The following is a 17625-nucleotide window of genomic DNA, read 5'->3' as shown; positions in this document are numbered from 1 at the left end:
CTTATATGCATAAATGAATAACCCATGGACACAGACAATAGTATGGGGAAGGCCTGGAGATGGGGTGGACATGGGATCAATGGAGGGGAAAAAAAGGGACATCTGTAATACTTTCAACAATAAAGATAAATTTAAAAAAAATAAAAGGTTGCATGCTGAATTAGTCCATTACATCTTTGAAATGACAAAGCAATTTATTTAATTAGTGAAATGTTTAAATATTCATTTGTTAATAAACAATAAACCCATGTTCACATTTTTATGAAAAATAACTATTTTTCAAAATAAAAAATATAGTGAGAAGAGAGGCATTGTTTTACATTTGCAAATCTGAGCTCTCAAATCTGTTTTCCTTTTCAATTAGTTTTGAGATCACATGTCAGGTATCTTCTAAAAAACTCTACTCATGAGAGAATGAGAGTAAAAAGGGCAGACAACACCTTAGGAAAACAGTTTGGACCTTGTGGACCCAATGAAGGAGAATGGGGGTCCTGAGTCACCCTTCGAGAGCAACTGGTACAGAGCACAAAGAAATAACGAAATCACCACCACTACTTTAAAAGAGACAAAACTGAAAAAGGCAACGGTTGAGATGAGACCACACTAGAGGAGTTTGTCTTTCCTGGAATAAAGTTCTCCCCTCAGAGTCTTTTCCTACTGGAAGAAGCATGTCTGGATATTTAGTTGTAGAGAAATATTTACCTTATAATAGAGAGCCTTATAGAAATTCTGTTCTTAAATTAATCAAAACTTTTTCCTATTACATATCACTAGGAAAACTATCAAATATCAGTTTCCAGTAATTCCATATTTATAATTTATAATTCTCTACATAAAATTATACTTGAGCACACTTAGCTATTTATCTCCTGCCCCATTTTAGCAAGTGAAAATATTTGAAAGCCATTTTAAAATTCTTAAGATGCTACTTGTAGTTAGATATACCCTACTTAATAACCTAGGGGGGAAAATAACCTAGGAAACTGGTAAGTTAAGCAAAAAAGGCTAGAAACTGAGACTAAGGCTCCAAGTTCTATACTAGCTGGGTAACTAGGTGGCTACAGAACCCATTCTTTCATTCACCACATGTTTACCCACTGGCTACTACGTGCTAGTATGTTATATATATTCTGGTGCCTTAGCTATCTGCCTATAAACTATCAGCTGTGCTTAAATAGTAATTGACCCCCCCCCCCCACAGACACATACAGTTTAAATCTAGCTCTACAATACTTATAACTCTATATTTTTATATACAATAAAATACTGCTGTTTCATAGTTACCTGTTAGTCCCAACATCTGTTAGGTATTCTTTTTGATAACTTTAATAATTTCTTAAATATTATATTAAAAAGGAGGTTAAATTGTGGCTAGTAGAGAATTTACAAATTTCAAATGTCCTTCTACCTTTAGTTTTTCTAACTTTGAACCACAAAACTATGATGAAAAACTTTTTTTAACACAGAAAGATAAAGGCAAAGACTAAACTGCCCAATTCCTGCAGGCTGAGATAATTATACTGGCGTTACATTTTTTAAAGTTATATTACATTGTTAATTAGGAGTAATTTAAAAACAGAGCTGATATAAAACTATTTCAAAAAGGAAATATACCGTATGGAATGCTAAACATTTCTATTTGGCTAACTATTCAGCCGTACTTCTGCCAAGAAAAGACCTCTGTTGAAACAACCTTATTTCAGGAAAGACATTCCTACAGCATGAGGGCTCCTCTCGGCAGCATTCCTCACCAGCTACCTTAGTTGGGGTAATTTTAAGATCTTAGAGAATGTTACATATTCATATGTGTTGCACAATACGTGAAAGATGCAACATGAGTGGTGAGGGGAACTATAATTTTCATTGGTTTGGTTTTATTGCATGTGATATTTATCTGCTGGATATAATTTAAATACTTCTTTATATTACATTCAAAGACAAGGGTTCTGTTTTAATTCATTAAAGAATCTATCATGTCTAAAGGATGAAGTCTTTTGAATGTTTAACTTTTTTAAAAAAATATATCTTTATTGATTTCAGAGAAAGGAAGGGAGAGGGAGAGAGAGAGAAACATCAATGATGAGAGTCGTCGTTGATCGGCTGCCTCCTGCATGCCTGGCACTGGGGACTGAGCCCAGTCAGGCATGTGCCCTGACCGGGAATCGAACTTTGATCTCCTAGATCCTAGGTCGATGCTCGACCGCTGAGCCACGCGCGGCTGGGCTGTTTAACCTCTTGCACAGTAAGTTTAGAAAACACCTGTTTTACAGTGATTGATAAATTCTTATTTTCAATCTCCAATTTCTGCAATTGTGGGTCACAATTCCTCTACTAACTCTTAATTATCCCAGGGAGTAAAGGGAATCAAAAAGCACTGAGTAGCTAGAAACCTAGGTTCAAAATCTGCCTCTGCCACTCACTAACAACCTTACATCATAATGTGGCCTATAAACCTCAACTTACTCCTGTGCAAACGAGAAATGGATTACTGTGAAGCTAAAAATGTTACACTGCCAGAGAAACCTTTTACAAGCCACAAAGCCTCATAATATAAACTCATGACTAGATTCATGCTTGTAAAGGATGATGGAGATACGGACAGACAAGTGGGAGGGCCCAAGCTCCTCCCTCTAGACTGCTCTCGGGAGGCCTGGGTGAGATTCTCAGCTCTGAGACTAACAGCCCGGCCACGCAGCCCAGCACTTCACCTCTCTAGTCTTCCACTGTCTTAACCCATATATTAGTGGAGCAAATTAGATCAACTCTAAAGTTACTTACAGATCCCAAATTCTGTGATTCTTCCCCGCCAAAACCAGAACATTTTTCCTTTACTATTATCCAGTATTGTGATTACTATAAAAATGATCTAAATCCAAAGCTTATCAGGAGGGATTTTTGGGAGCATCTTTTTTGTTTTTGTTTGTTTGATCTCCAAAGTACTGGATACTCTAAATATCCTGACCTGAAATTTTCTATTTTCGCAGACAAGTGTATGTAGAAGAGAATAGTGCTAGATATAAAACTGAACATTTCTGAATTTTTATTACGGTAGTATGACGTAAGATATTACAAAGCTGTGACAAAAATAACTTTCCTGGTTCCCAGATAAGATGCTATTTAGAAGATGCTGACACCTCATTCTAAAGGACTAATACAGTTAGCTGGTTTGCTTTTTCTTTCTTTGAGGAAAGCACAGTAATTGTTAGTAGTATAAATAGATGGTTTTCGATGGCAGATTTTTCTTCAGAGTCGATCTTATATTTTTCCATAAAAACCCTAAAGCTACAGAAAAAGAACAAACTTTCCAATCTTATTTCCCTCAATAAATGCAAAGATATCAGCAGGACATTGCTATTCTGTGATCAAACCTATGCAATAAAATAAATAGGGTAGAACCTACAGTCAGGATGGCTTTATGGTGGTGGTATTGCTAATAATTAAGATTTCACAGACTTCATTATCTTAACTTTGGGCAAGATATAGGAAATTTAAATGCTGCAGCTTTCCAAGCTAATCAGTGATATCAATAATTAAAACAACATGTATTAAGATGCTCAGTTTGTTCCAGTTGTAGCTTAGTATACATAAAAATTACCAGATCAAGAATGACTTTGGGCCAGGCTTCAAAAAGATCATCAATGAGTGGGCCATAACTCTGCTTTCTCAAGATTAGTCTAAACAGATATTAGCATCATGGGAAGGAACCACAGCCTTGGAAGCCTTGGTATTTATCCAGAATGATTCTCATGTGTTGCCAGAGGTCCTTCTAATTTATTAAAATGAGCTGTTTGAGTTACATATAGTTCTAATACTGGGTAAAAATTAAAAGAAAATCCTCACTATACTGTAACTCATCACCCAGATTCAGGTAACACAAATAAAATAGCCCTTCAAAATATAAATGCCTAGTGTTACATAATTGGAAATAAAATTCTGTACCGAAAGTCAGAAATATAAAGAGGCTGTACTACTAAATCATTAGGATGGTTAACAATACACTCCAAATTTTATTAGTTTCCCATATTGCAGAAACTGATTGATTCAAACAAAATCCCAGGTTTTATATGTTACGTAGTTACAACCTGCCTTTTTGACATCTCCACTAGGAAACTTTTACAAACAAAATATATTCAAAATCAAACTATTATTCTTCCTAACCTTCAAACCTGATCTCCTATTCATCCTCTAATCCTCCCTCCTGTCCGTCCATCCATCCATCCATCCATCCATCCATCCATCCATCCATCCATCCATCCATCCATCCATGCAGACTGTTGAGAATCTCCTATGTGCCAGACACTGTTCTAGAGCTAGGAGTTCAGCACTGAACAAAGATAAAAATCCCTGCCCTCGTGTGGGTCGGAGCCTCCAGACGATAGATAATATACAAGAAAACAAAATGAAATAGGTAGTAGTTTAGATGGTGAGATGTGCTACAAAGGAAGAGAAAGCAAGAAAGGGAAGACAGAGTACTGGCAGAAGGATAGCTTTTTAAATAGGGTGATTAGAGAAAAACTGACTGTGAAGGTGGCACTTGAGTTAAAACCAAAAGGAAGTAACTAGAAAGCCGCACAGGTATCTGATGTAAAAATGTTCGTTACAGACAAATGAAATAAGTATAAAGGCCCTGAGGTAAAAATATGACTGGTGTATTCAATCAGTAGTAAGAGGCTAGTGTTGATGAAATAAACATAGTGGAAAGGACAGATCAGAATGGTAACTGAGGCTAACTAAATCTTGTTGGGCTTCATAGAACTTAGGCTTTTACTCCGAGTAAGAATCTTAATAGGATTATTCTGGCTGCTATGTTAAGATTAATCTGAAGGGGACAAAAGTAGAAGCAATTAGGAGCCTACTGAAATATTTTGAGCAAGAGGTGATGGTGGTAGATTGAACCAGGGTGAACATAGCTGTGACAGTAACAAGTGACTCAATTCTGGATATATTTTGAAGGCAGACCACTATGATTTGCTGACAAATAAAAGGTGTGCATCGGTTGATGGTGGGGGAAGAAGTCAGTTATGACTCCAAGGTTTTCGGTCTCAACTGGAAAGATAAAATTAACATAATCGAGATGCAAAAGTCTGTAAGAGAGTAGGTTGAATGATCATACTCAAGTTTGAACATGTTAAATTTGAAATGTCTATTAGACTCCATGCAGAGACACCGAATAGGCATTAAATATGCAAGTGCAGGTCAAGGGAGAGGACTGGCTGATACAAATTTAGGAAGCATCAGCGTATAGATAGTATGGAAAGCCATTTAGATCACCAAAGGAGAGTGTATGAGTATAAGTAGAAAAGAGAAGGGGTCTGAAGACTGAGCCTTGGGACATTTCAACATTACCATGTCTGAGGGATAGGGAAGAGCCAAACTGAGGAGGTGTGGTCATTGTGGTAGGGAGAAATTTAGAAGAGTATGTTGTGGAGAAACCAAATAAAGTGTTTTAAGCAGGAGGGGATGATTAACTGTGTCAAATCCTGCAGGCAAGGAAAATAAGATTAGGACTAAGAATTAAACCATGGATTTAGCAACATGGAATTCACCAGTGACCTTAATACATAGTTTTGGTTGAATGGTGAGAACAAAATCTTTCTGGAAAGAGTTCAAAAGAGAACTGGAGCCCTAGACGGTTTGGCTCAGTGGTTAGAGCATAGGCCCGCAAACTGAAAGGTCTCGGGTTTGATTCTGGCCAAGGGCACCTACCTCTGTTGCAGGCTCAATTCTCGGCCCTGGACGGGGTGTGTGCAGGAGGCAACCAATTGATGTGTCTCTCTCCCTTCAATGTTTCTCTCTCTCTCTCTCTCTCTCTTCCTCCTTCCCTCCCTCCCTCCCTTTCACTCTCTCTGAAAAGCAATGGAAAAAAATATCCTCAAGTGAAGATTAAAAAAAAAAAAAAAAGAACTGGAAGAGAGGAATTAAAGCAAAGACAATTCTTGTGAAATTATGCTACATAGAAAGGAGGAAATTTGTATTCTGAGGGGAACTGAGACTATCAGCAATGATAGCCCTCCTCACCCATTTAACAAAACACTTTTCACCTCCATCTGTACAAGTTTATTATTTCTATATATACACATCCTTAATTCCTTTCTTCTTCCACCAGATCTCTCCCTCTCCTGTCTAAAGGTTAATTTTTCCTCCATCAGGGCTCAATATCCAAGCCCTTTGGCAACTTTTGTCATTTATTTCATCTTTCTTCAACCTCTCCCTAATTTTTCCCTACACATAAAAAAGTTCATGTCTCAACAGTTTTAAAAATGAAAACAAAATAGCCTTCTACAGTTATTACCATTTCTTCCACTTCCATTTCACCTCCAATATTTTTGAAACAGAAAACAATGCTTGCAGTCTCAATTTCTAAGGGTTAGAAATCTCCATCAGCCACTGAGACTGGTTCTATTGTGGTCATAAGTGTCTAACTGTCAAGTCCAATAGTCACTTCTCAGTTCCAAATGCTATTTTACCTCTGCAGTATCACTGGCGTCTCTCCTTTAAACTCTCATTTCTTGGCTTACATTATACCACTCTCTTCTCGTTCTCATATTACCACTCTTATGATAACTGTCAATTATTTCCTTTAGGAAAATTCTGAAAAAGTTAAATTGTTGGGCCAAAGTGAAAGGAAGGCTTTTGATTTACTACTATACTAAACTGCCCTCCAAATGGTGAACACAATTTTGACTCATACTAGTAATGTCTAAGTATGCTAACTTTCCCCAAATTGTTCTAATCCTGGTTAATTTTATTCTTTTCAATATTTATAAGTCTGACAGTTGAAAATACAAAAGGAACATCTCATTTTTCTTTAATTTGAATTGTTGATTATAGCTAAATTAAATAAATAATTATTATCCTTATTTCTCTTATAAAGTGCTTCTATATCCTTGGTCCCATTTTTTTTTTCTATTGAATTATAGTTTTTCTTAATTGATATGAACTTAATATATTAAGATAACAGCCCTTTATCATACTACTATAATACTATTCCCAAGCCTCCTGTTTGCCTACTAGCATAAAGAAGTCGTCAATTTTCATGTTCCCATACATCCATGTTCCCATTTAAAAATTCTTCCTCTACTTGTATCCCCTCCTCCATAAAAAAAAGATTAAGATTTGCCTCTATTTTCTTCATTTGTGTAGTTTTTAAAAAAATGATTATCACTCTATTCTGATTGGCATGCAGTATGAGAATAGATTTAACTTTATTCTCCCAGTACTTAAATAATTGTCCTAGTTTCAGTATATCTGACTCACACTATGTTCAAAAGCTATGTCATCATTTCCCTCTCAATGGCCCTATTACTGCACTTCCAACGGCACTTCTATACTACTCCAGTGTCCTATCACTAGAACCAGAGAATCTTGTTTCTGTTTTTCTCACCTTCTGCCTCGTTCCCCACACGCAGTCACTAAATCCCTATTGATCCTCCTCCAGAGTATGTTTCCTATGCCTCCTCCTCCATCCCCACCACTATGCTCAGATTAGGCCTGTTGGACTTGCTCGTTTGGCAGTCACGCAAAGGTTTCCATTCTTGTTCCTCTCCTCTCTGTCCTTCACAGCACTAGCATCTAAAACCCACTGATACACACTTTTCTGTAGCTTCCAATTGATTCTACAAAATGAAAACCAAATTCCTCAACCTGGCACTTAAACCTTCAAAACTGGCTCCTTTAGTTTCATTTATTGTCACAGTTCTACACATTCCATGCTTTGGCTCCACCAAACTACTTATAGCTTCCTGACCTCAGTATGCTATTCCTTCCGCCTGGAATGTCCTTTCCTACCTTATTGATCTGACGAACTCCCATCCATTTAATGGTCAGCTCAAGCAAACCCTCTGCTATGAACAGCCTCCTGATCAACCCAAACATAATTACTCAGTCCGCACCTTACACCGCCATTTATCATTACAGGCCGTACGCCCTCATGGCTGTGGTTCGCAATCACTTGTTCGCACATGCTGGCAGGGCTCCTGCAGTTCAATGGTGGCAGCATGATGTGGGTGGAGAATAAAGATCGTCGTGATCTCTTGGCGTTAACATTTCTTTCATATGCCAAATCAAAAGTATCTATATTAAACTTTCTCAAAAGTGAAAGATTTCTGTAACATAGCCCATGAAATGTTAAAAGGGGATTGATTAGACCAAGAAGATTCTAGAGGAAGGGAATCAAAGAAAACAGAAATTCCTATTACAGGAAACTCCCTATCTCCATAAATGATTTGTCCAGAAGTCACACACTCGGAGAACACCACCCCAAAGCAGCAAGCATGTGAATTTGACCAGGACCTATCTATCCTTCCATGCCTCCACAGGATAAACAACTGCGGAGGTACAGAATTAGGCCAGACACCTAAGTGGAAAAAAGTCCACTCAGTTGTATTACATGAAAGGGACTCACCAGCCTGTGGAATTCTACTCGTGAAGAAGTCCCTAAGACTGAAGGATACTATTTTGACCCTCCTCATCCCAATGAAGAGCTCAAAATGGGTGAAAAGAGTGTTCTGAGGAGAACTGAAGCACCGCATATGAGTGCATGCATGGGGTGGACAAACAGAGAGAGGGTCTGAGGGATGGACTGTGGCACAGACAGGAGGCTAGCAGACTGGCTAAGCCACTAAAGAGTTCTGAGTCAAGAAATGATGTGCGTGTGTCTGTGCGTCGGGGGAGATCACTCTGACAGGAGGTTTAGCATAGGTAAGGTATGGCAATAATGAAGGAGGGCAAAGCAGGAAGTCACTGCAATGGTCAAGAGGAATGGCAATGAGAACTTCAGCTAAAGTAATGACTAGGAATAGTCAAAGGAGGGATAGATTTGAGAACCATTTTAGGATATAGAAATTTTTAAAAAAGAAGCAAATGGTAAGAGCAAAGGTTAGCATACCGAAACAGACATGAGCATAGCAAAGAAAAAAGAACTATTTAAGTGAGCTTTCCTCATATTTCCCATCAAAAATGCACCTATAATAAAAACAACTGATGACACAAAAATGCACCTATATTCCCTATAATTCAAGATTAGTTTCTCCATTATAAACATAAGAATTTCCTGATATCTCCCAAATGCCAAAATTTAATAGTCCATTTAATATTGTGCTCTGTCAAGAAATAAAATGCCTTTCAAGATTTACAAAAAAATGTCCATCATTAGGAGGAGTTGTAGTCTCAGGCCCTAACCTTCCACTTTGAACAACTAGGGCACTGGGCTAATTGGGCTAGACAGCCCGTGAAGCTTCTTCTAGCTAAAACATTCCAGCAAAGTGGGCTGGAGGGGCGATGGAGGAGGGGAGTCTCACCACTATTTAAAATAAAAAGACAATGCCCAATAACATAAATACACAGTGTAGTCAGAAAAAGACTGAGAGGTAGGCAACTAAAAACGAGAGCAAGTGAAAAGAACAAGCACATGGGGCAAGGACAGAATATTAGGATTTTTGTTAGACAAAAAGGGATAGGATTGATGTCAAAAAGAGATAAACACTAGTCACAACTGAACAGGGATTTATAACAAGGAAAATGTTGACATCTAAAGGGAATGGATTAGAGGAGATAATTATATTAGCTAATATTTATTTATTGAGTAATCTTATTATATGTCAGGAAAAATATTAACTAAGATGGAGAATTAACAGATTTACTCATGATAATCCTGAGTTTGAAATTATCACCATCTCCATTTTTCAGATGAGGAAACTAAAAGAACATTAAGTAACTTGACCAAGACCCCAAAGCTAGTAATTAACAGAACCATGATTCAAATCAGGCAGTCTGATTCTAGAGCTATACTTTTAAAAATACATGTTGTACTTATGTACATAAAGTAAATATGTAGAGGTTACACAGGAGTCAAAATATGTACATACCCATATACATATATATACATATACAGGTTTATACACATACAACATGCATGTATACACACACATATATGTTCACATAAATAAATGGATAGACACAAGGAAATTATTTATCTTCTCTTTTTAGAATTAGGGAGGCTAATTTCCATATGAAAACACATACTGCTATTTATATACAGGCCAAAATGCTAGACGGACCTCGTTTCTTAGTCTCACAGCAATTTCCCAAAATTTGTATTTTCATTTTTATTTTTACTGTGATAAAATGAAGCCTTTGAAATCGACATTCCTTTTTATAGCCACAAAATTCAAATAACTTTCTGCTTCTCCATTCGGATATCAAAATCAATTTTAATGAACATAACACAGCACTGCAATTTTTGAGCTGTCCATCACGCTCTCTAAAAACCTCATGGAAACATTCGCTATGTTTGCCATGGGGCATCACATTTTTATAAAGCTCTGAATGTAAACTTCATATCTAAATGTGTATACATATAAAGAAATGTTTAACTGTGCTTAAGGCTTTCTTCCTAGGTTTTTAAGGTACAAAGAAGCCTTTATATGTTTCTTCATCACAACAACTCCACCATCCAAGGTCAGCTACTACTACCCTGTAAATTAATGTCTTGACACCTGAAATCCCGCCTGTTTTTTCTTGCCAATAACTCTGGGTTATATAAATCATTTTGGATATAACTGCCTCTATTCTCTTCTAGCATCCTCAGTGCAATCTGAACTTGTGATTACTAGTAAGAGAAGTTCACTTATGTTATAGACAACATAATTATGTTCCAGCAATGTGAAGGTCAATTAGTAACATTTATTAAGAAAGCACTCATTAGGAAAGAAAATAAATAAGTGACAAGCAATACAGATGAAAACAAACAACAAAGGTAGAAAGAGACCAGCACCCATGCTTCAGTAACTCTTTTGCTCTCCGTGAAACTATTTCAATGGAAAGGAAGATTTGAGTACTGGAAACAAGTGAATATTTAACGTTTCCTCAAATTAAATTTTCACACTTAGGATCTCAAACTCAAGAAACATGTATCTAAATATTTACATTTCTGGGTCTTTGTTAACAGTGGCAACAAATATCACCCAGGGAGTACTACAATAACTCTGACAATCTCTTGGTTACCATTTCCATGGAAATAGTCTAAATGAAGAAAACCTAACAGTAAAACATAACATATATATATACACACACACACATGTTTTTTAAAAATATATCTTTATTGATTTCAGAGAGAGGAAGGGAGAGGGAGAGAGAGAGAGAAACATCAATGATGAGAGAGTCACTGATTGGCCGCCTCCTGCATGCCTCCGACTGGGGATCAAGTCCACAACCCGGGCATGTGCCCTGACCGAGAATCGAAACCCGATCGCCTGGATCCTAGGTCGACACTCAACCGCTGAGCCACGCCCGGCCGGGCCATAATGTATTTTTTTAAAAACAAAAAAACATTATCTTTTCCCCAGTCAATTAACATGGCACATAACAGCTATATAAATTAAACACCAGAAAATTCACAATTCATTCAAAACATTTTTGTTGATCACATACTATATGCCAGGCACTGTGCTAGGAGCAGGGTTACTCTGGAGAGGTGAACAGACAGCCCCTGCCCTCAAAGAGCTTAGTCTATGCAGAGATATTAGCCAATGACACAAATATACATAAAACAGTAGTACTACATAGTACATTATTAGAAAAGCATAACAAGAAGGGTTAAAGTAAACCTTCCTGAGAATGTGATGTTTTAGCTGAGATTTGAGGAAGGTCAAGGAAACAATGAAAGCTCATCAGAGAACAAGGAAAAGCTGGGAAGTCTACAGGGATAAGATTAATTCACAGTCCTATTTTCTATCGTAACAAAAAAATAATAAGGTACCAAGAAATAAATTTAACCAAGGAGGTAAAAGACTTGTACATGAAAAATTATAAGATACTGAAGAGAAAGGTACAAAAAAGTGGACACATATACAGTGTTCACAGATAAAAAAATTTAACATCATTAAAATGTCCATACTACCCAAAGCAATAAATAGATTCATTGCAATTCCTATTATAATACCAATGGCATATTTCACAGATCTAGAACAAATATTCCAAAAATTTATATGGAACCACAAAAGACCCTGAATAGCCTCAGCAATGTTGAGAAAGAAAAACAAAGTTGGAGGTATCACACTACCTGATATCAAACTATACTACACGGCCACAGTAATCAAAACAGCACGGTTTTGGCACAGGAACAGACATACAGATCAATGGAACAGAATTAATTGTCAATTAATATTTGACAAAGGAGGCAAGAAAATACAATGGGGTAACGACAGTCTCTTCAATAAATGGTGTTGGGAAAATTAGACAGATCCATGCAAAAAAATGAAACTAGGCCATCAACTTACACCATGCACAAGAGTAAACTCAAAATGGATTAAAGACTTAAATGTAAGTCTTGAAACCATAAAAATCCTAGAAGAAAACATACGCAGTTAAAATTTCAGGCATTTCTCGTAGTAATATTTTTGCAGATATATCTCCTTCGGCAAGGGAAACAAAGGAAAAAATAAACAAATGGGACTACATCCAGCAAAAAAAGCTTCTGCACAGCAAAAGAAACCATCAACAAAATGAAAAGGGAACCCACTGAATGGGAGAACATATTTGCTAATGATACATCTGATAAGGGGTTAATTTCCAAAATATATAAAGAACTTATACTACTCAACGCCAAGAAGATAAACAACCCAATTAAAAAATGGGCAAAGGAACTAAATAGACACTTCTCCAAGAGGACATATAGGTCAATAGTCATATGAAAAAATGTTCAACATCACTAATGATCAAAGAGATGAAAATTGAAACCACAATGAGATATCACCTCATGCCTGTCAGAATGGCTATCATCAACAGATCAACAAGCAAGTGCTGGAGAAGATATGGAGAAAAGGGAATCCTTGTGCACTGTTGATGGGAATGCAGACTGGTGCAGCCACTGTGGAAAACAGTATGGAGTTTCCTCAAAAAATTAAAAATGAAACTGTGATCCCACTTCTGGGAATATATCCGAAGAAATCCAAAACACTAATGCAAAAGAATATATGCACACCTATGTTCATTGCAGCATTATATACAATAGCCAAGATCTGGAAACAGCCCAAGTGCCCATTAGTAGATGAGTGGATAAAAAAAGCTGTGGCACATTTACACCATAGAATACTACTCGGCTATTAAAGAAAAAAAAGGTATCCAGGCTGGGCATAGCTCAGCAGTTGAGCACTGGCCTATGATCCAGGAGATCTGGGTTTGATTCCTGGTCAGGGCACAAGCCAGGGGTTGCGGGCTCCATCCTCAGCAGGCTCCATCCTCAGCGGGCTCCATCCTCATTGATGTTTCTCTCTCTCTCTCTCTCCCTCTCCCTTCCTCTCTCTGAAATCAATAAAGATATATTTTTTTAAGAAAAAGAAAAAAAAAGCAATCTTACCTTTCGTGACAGCATGGATAGACTTGGAAATTATTATGCTAAGTGAAATAAGCCAGTCAGAGAGAGACAAATACCATATGATCTCACTCATATGTGGAATCTAATGAACAAAATAAAGTGATGAACAAAATAGAATCAGAGGTAGAGATACATGGAACAGACTGACAGCTGTTAGAGGGGAAGGAAGTTTGGGGGCTGGATGAAAGAAGTTGAAGGGATTAAGCAAAAGAACATATATATACAAAACACAAAGACACCGACAACAGTGTGGTTATAGCCAGAGAGAAAGAGGGGTGGGAGTAGGTGGAGGTGGGCAAATGGGGACAGAAAGAGACTTTGCTTAGGGCAGTGGGCACACGATGCAGTGTGCAGTTGATGTTTTATTGAGTTGTACACTTGAAACCTGTATGTTTTTGGAAACCAATGTCACCCCAATAAATTCAATTTTTAAAAAAGGGGGGAAAAAAGATTAATTTACAAAGCGCCACGGACAATGTTAAGGATTTGGGTCTTTATTCTATAAATTTTAAAAAGCTGTTAGAGGATTTTAATGAGAATGACAAGATAAGCTCTATATTTCAAAACTTATTCTGGATATATTATAAAACAAGAATTAAGAGAAATTTGAATGAATGGGGGAAGTTCAGTGAAAAAGCCATTAGAGTAGTCCAAGAGAAAAAGATAACTTGAACTAGGACAGTGGCAGTGTGCAGGGAGGGATTTGAGAGAGATTTCAAAGGCTAAATAGATGAATTAGATATTGTGGGAAAGTGAGGGTGAGAAAGAAAGACTCCCCAGGCTCTTCGCTTATAAAATAATCAATAGTGCCCTTCACTAGGGATTGGTGCAAGAGGAATCAAGAACTGGAGTTTGGACATATTGAATATGATGTGCCTGTCAGAGACATTTATCTAAAAAGGGGTATCCAAGTCTGGTGATGAGAGGACAGGGCTGGACTAGGAATATATGTCTGGGAGCTATTAGTATAAGAAGGCAATCGAGGATATGAGAAGTAGGTATGGGGTCATCTAGGGAGATAGCATAGAGTGAGAAAAGGGACAAGGACCAGTAAACATCAATGCTTATCCATTTCAGGTTCTGAACTGTATTTTTGTAACAATAAACATTCAATGTGGATTTTTAAATACAGCAAGAGTAACATATAATACAATTCATCTTGATCTTAAACTTGCCAACCTAAATCTTTTGCCAAAGAAACAGGATCAGAATGATTATCATGCAGATTAAGGCCAAAGAGATTCCTAAATTATACTTACAAGATTGAGATAATACAGAGCCATAAGCCCGGCCGGCATGGCTCAGCGGTTCAGCATCCAACTATGATCCAGGAGATCGCAGTTCGATTCCTGGTCAGGGCACATGCCCAGGTTGCAGGCTCGATCCCCAGTGAGGGGCGTGCAGGAGGCAGCCGATCAATGACTCTCTCATCATTGATATTTCTCTCTCTCTCCCTTCCTCTTTCTGAAATCAATGAAGATGTATTTTAAAAATATATATATAGAGCCACAAATGTAAAACTATTTGGGGTGAGGGGGTCCTCCTTCATAGCACAATAAAACAATACATAGTGATTGTTTCAAAGATACCGTAACACTTCCAAAATCAAACCCAATATCATTTCCACTAAAACGTGGTCCTCCTGTAGTGAATGGGATCATTAGCACTCCCCATATAGGCACATAAACTAGAAACTCAAGTAATCGTTGATACTGCCCGCTGGCTCACCTTCCATATCTAATCCCTTACAAAGTCCTACCAATTTTACTCTGCACAATTTTGTTCAGACTTAACTCTCCAACTTTTTTTTCTAACCACAGTCCTCATGATTTCACTTTCCCACTCCACAGATTTCTATTGGTTCCTTGAAAGGGCCATGCTCTCTTCTGACTCAATACCTTTGCAAATATTCCATCTGCCTGGAATATTCTTTCCCACTATCTTCTCCTAGGTAACTTTTTCTCATCTTTCAAATTCTGATTTCTTCAAAAAACAAAACAAAACAAAAACCTTCCATAAGAGCACCCAAGACTAGGACAGATCCCATGTTATATGGTCTTATAACACCTATGTGTTTCCTTCTTAGTACTTATCACAATAATTATTTACTTACATGATCACTTAATATCTGTCTTCCCCACTAGATTGGAATTTCTGTGAGTGCTGGGCCTGTGCTCTGTTCAACATTATAGCCTTAGCACTAAGCATACTACCTAGCATGTAGGGGATGATCGATAATAGTTTTAAGTAAATCCTTAATTTTAAATTACTAATAAAGTACTCAGCATATCTGGGAGAGAAAGAATTTAGGCTGGGTCTCTATCTCCAAGCCTTGAGTTCACAAGACCTAGGTTGAGACAGGAGGGGTCTGGTTGACAGGGGAGAAAAAAAGGAGGAATCAAGGGTCTAGATCAGCACTGTCCAATGGAAATATAATGTGCAGGATCTAGAAACCACATTAAGAAAAGAAAAAATAAACAGGTAATATTAATTTTAATAATATTTTATTTAATCAAATATATCCAAAATTATTATCATATAATCATGTGATCATACTATCATGCAATCAACATTTTAAAATTATTAATAGGGTATCTCATATTCTGATTTAAGTCTTAAATCAGTGTGTATTTTATACTTACAAAACATCTCAGTTGGGACGAGCCACATGTCAAATTCCCCAAAACCACAAAAGACCAGTGGCTACTGAACAGCACAGATATGGGTATTTATTCCTGTATCTATATGGGGAGAAAAAGTATATTTAACATCAGTAAGACAGTCTCTCCCCTCAAAGAACTTACAATCTAATCAGCAGATACAACAACAATTATACAAGCAAAGTATGTGTGATACAGAGACATACCAGCCAGTCCATAGAATCACTCAGGAAATAAAGAAGCTGTTAAGCAATGCTACTGATAGATACATACAGGTGAGCACCTTTGTGGAGTATCCTTCCTGCAAATGATAGGAAGCCTGACTAAAACTGGCTTAAGTGAAAAAGATGGGTATGACTGGACTCAAGATTCTTTTACCCAACTCTGCTTCTTCTGGATTGGGCTCATGCTCAGGCTGTATGTGGCAGCCAGACATTATGACACTAATTGTTTTACAACCCTGGCCCATCTATTTTCAAAGTCCATGCTAGGTGGTACCTGAAATTGGTAAAATTCTACCATTCCCTTCCTCTTCCCCATCAATAAAGAAAAAAAAGACATTATTATAAGCAACATGCAATACAATCCCAGAAAAACCACATGACTTTTAACAATTTTTCTGAAGGCACTGCTATTCAGTCCTATTCTTAAAAAAAAAAAAAAAAAAAAAAGTAAAACTGTAATGATAGCCCCAAAGAAAGACAATTGTACTAATGAGCTAGAATGAAATTTTTCTGTAATCTGACTCCTCAAATAAGGCTAACATTTAGTATAATTAACAGTAAAGATAAATTCTCAAAAATTATCAGACAGCTACAAGTACACATATGAAATCAGGAAAAAAATCATTGCAGCAAAAACAAAAGAGTTTATAAGACAATGAACCTTGCATAAACAGTTCTATTATAAATTAATATTTTTCCAATAATTTTACTTTTTCAAAGCTTAGCATTTTACAGTGAATGCTTGTATCTTACAAGTCTATCATTAACATTTTATATACTTACTTTATCACATATCTACCCATTCTTCCCTCCATTTTGTCTTTTCAGGCATTTCAAAGTATGTATATTCATATATTGCACAAGTCAGTACACTTCCCTTTAAATATTACAGCATACATAGCATTAACTGAAGTTCAATATTTGTTTACATTTTTCTTTTGAGGTAAAATTCAAATACAAAAAATGCATAAATCTTACATGTATATTGAGTTTTTGACAAATGCATACACCTATATATCTCTATTAAGATAGAGAACATAATCATCACTCCAGAAAGTTCCCTCACATCCCCTCTAACCACTATTTCAATTTTTTTCCATCATAGATTAGTTTTGCCTATTCTAGAATATCATATAAATGAAAACAAAGAGTATGTACTCTTTTGTGTAGGGCTTCTTTTAATTAACATGTTTTAAGATTCATCTACATGTAATATATACAAGCAGTCTGTTTCTTTCCATTGCTCAGCATCATCTCATTGTATCGTGCTTCTTATTGATGGACAACTTGGCTGTTTTCAGCTTTTGGAGATTATGAATAAAAGCTTATAGAAACATTGTTCTACAAGCCTTTCAATAAACATATG

At 36.8% G+C, this 17625-nt stretch overlaps 1 protein-coding gene across 5 annotated transcripts in view; it reads right to left on the bottom strand.

Annotated features, from left to right (window-relative positions):
* LNX2 (ligand of numb-protein X 2) overlaps window positions 1-17625 on the bottom strand; it is a 69952-nt gene that overhangs the window by 31760 nt on the left and 20567 nt on the right. For 2 of the 5 annotated variants that reach the window (XM_087814436.1, XM_087814440.1), the window contains exon 2: window positions 16018-16116. The exons of 1 other annotated variant lie outside the window; for it this stretch is intronic. The gene's annotated coding sequence lies outside the window, so the exon portion shown is untranslated. Of the gene's footprint in view, window positions 1-14634; window positions 14840-16017; window positions 16669-17625 lie in introns of those variants that run through there. 2 more of the 5 variants (XM_087814437.1, XM_016224858.2) reach the window with 2 other exon arrangements.

This window comes from Miniopterus natalensis, chromosome 2 (assembly GCF_054644295.1).
Source record: "Miniopterus natalensis isolate mMinNat1 chromosome 2, mMinNat1.hap1, whole genome shotgun sequence".
In the NCBI taxonomy this organism is placed as follows: domain Eukaryota; kingdom Metazoa; phylum Chordata; class Mammalia; order Chiroptera; family Miniopteridae; genus Miniopterus; species Miniopterus natalensis.
Note: the sequence above shows the minus strand (reverse complement) of the source record. Positions and strands in the feature narration are given on the sequence as shown.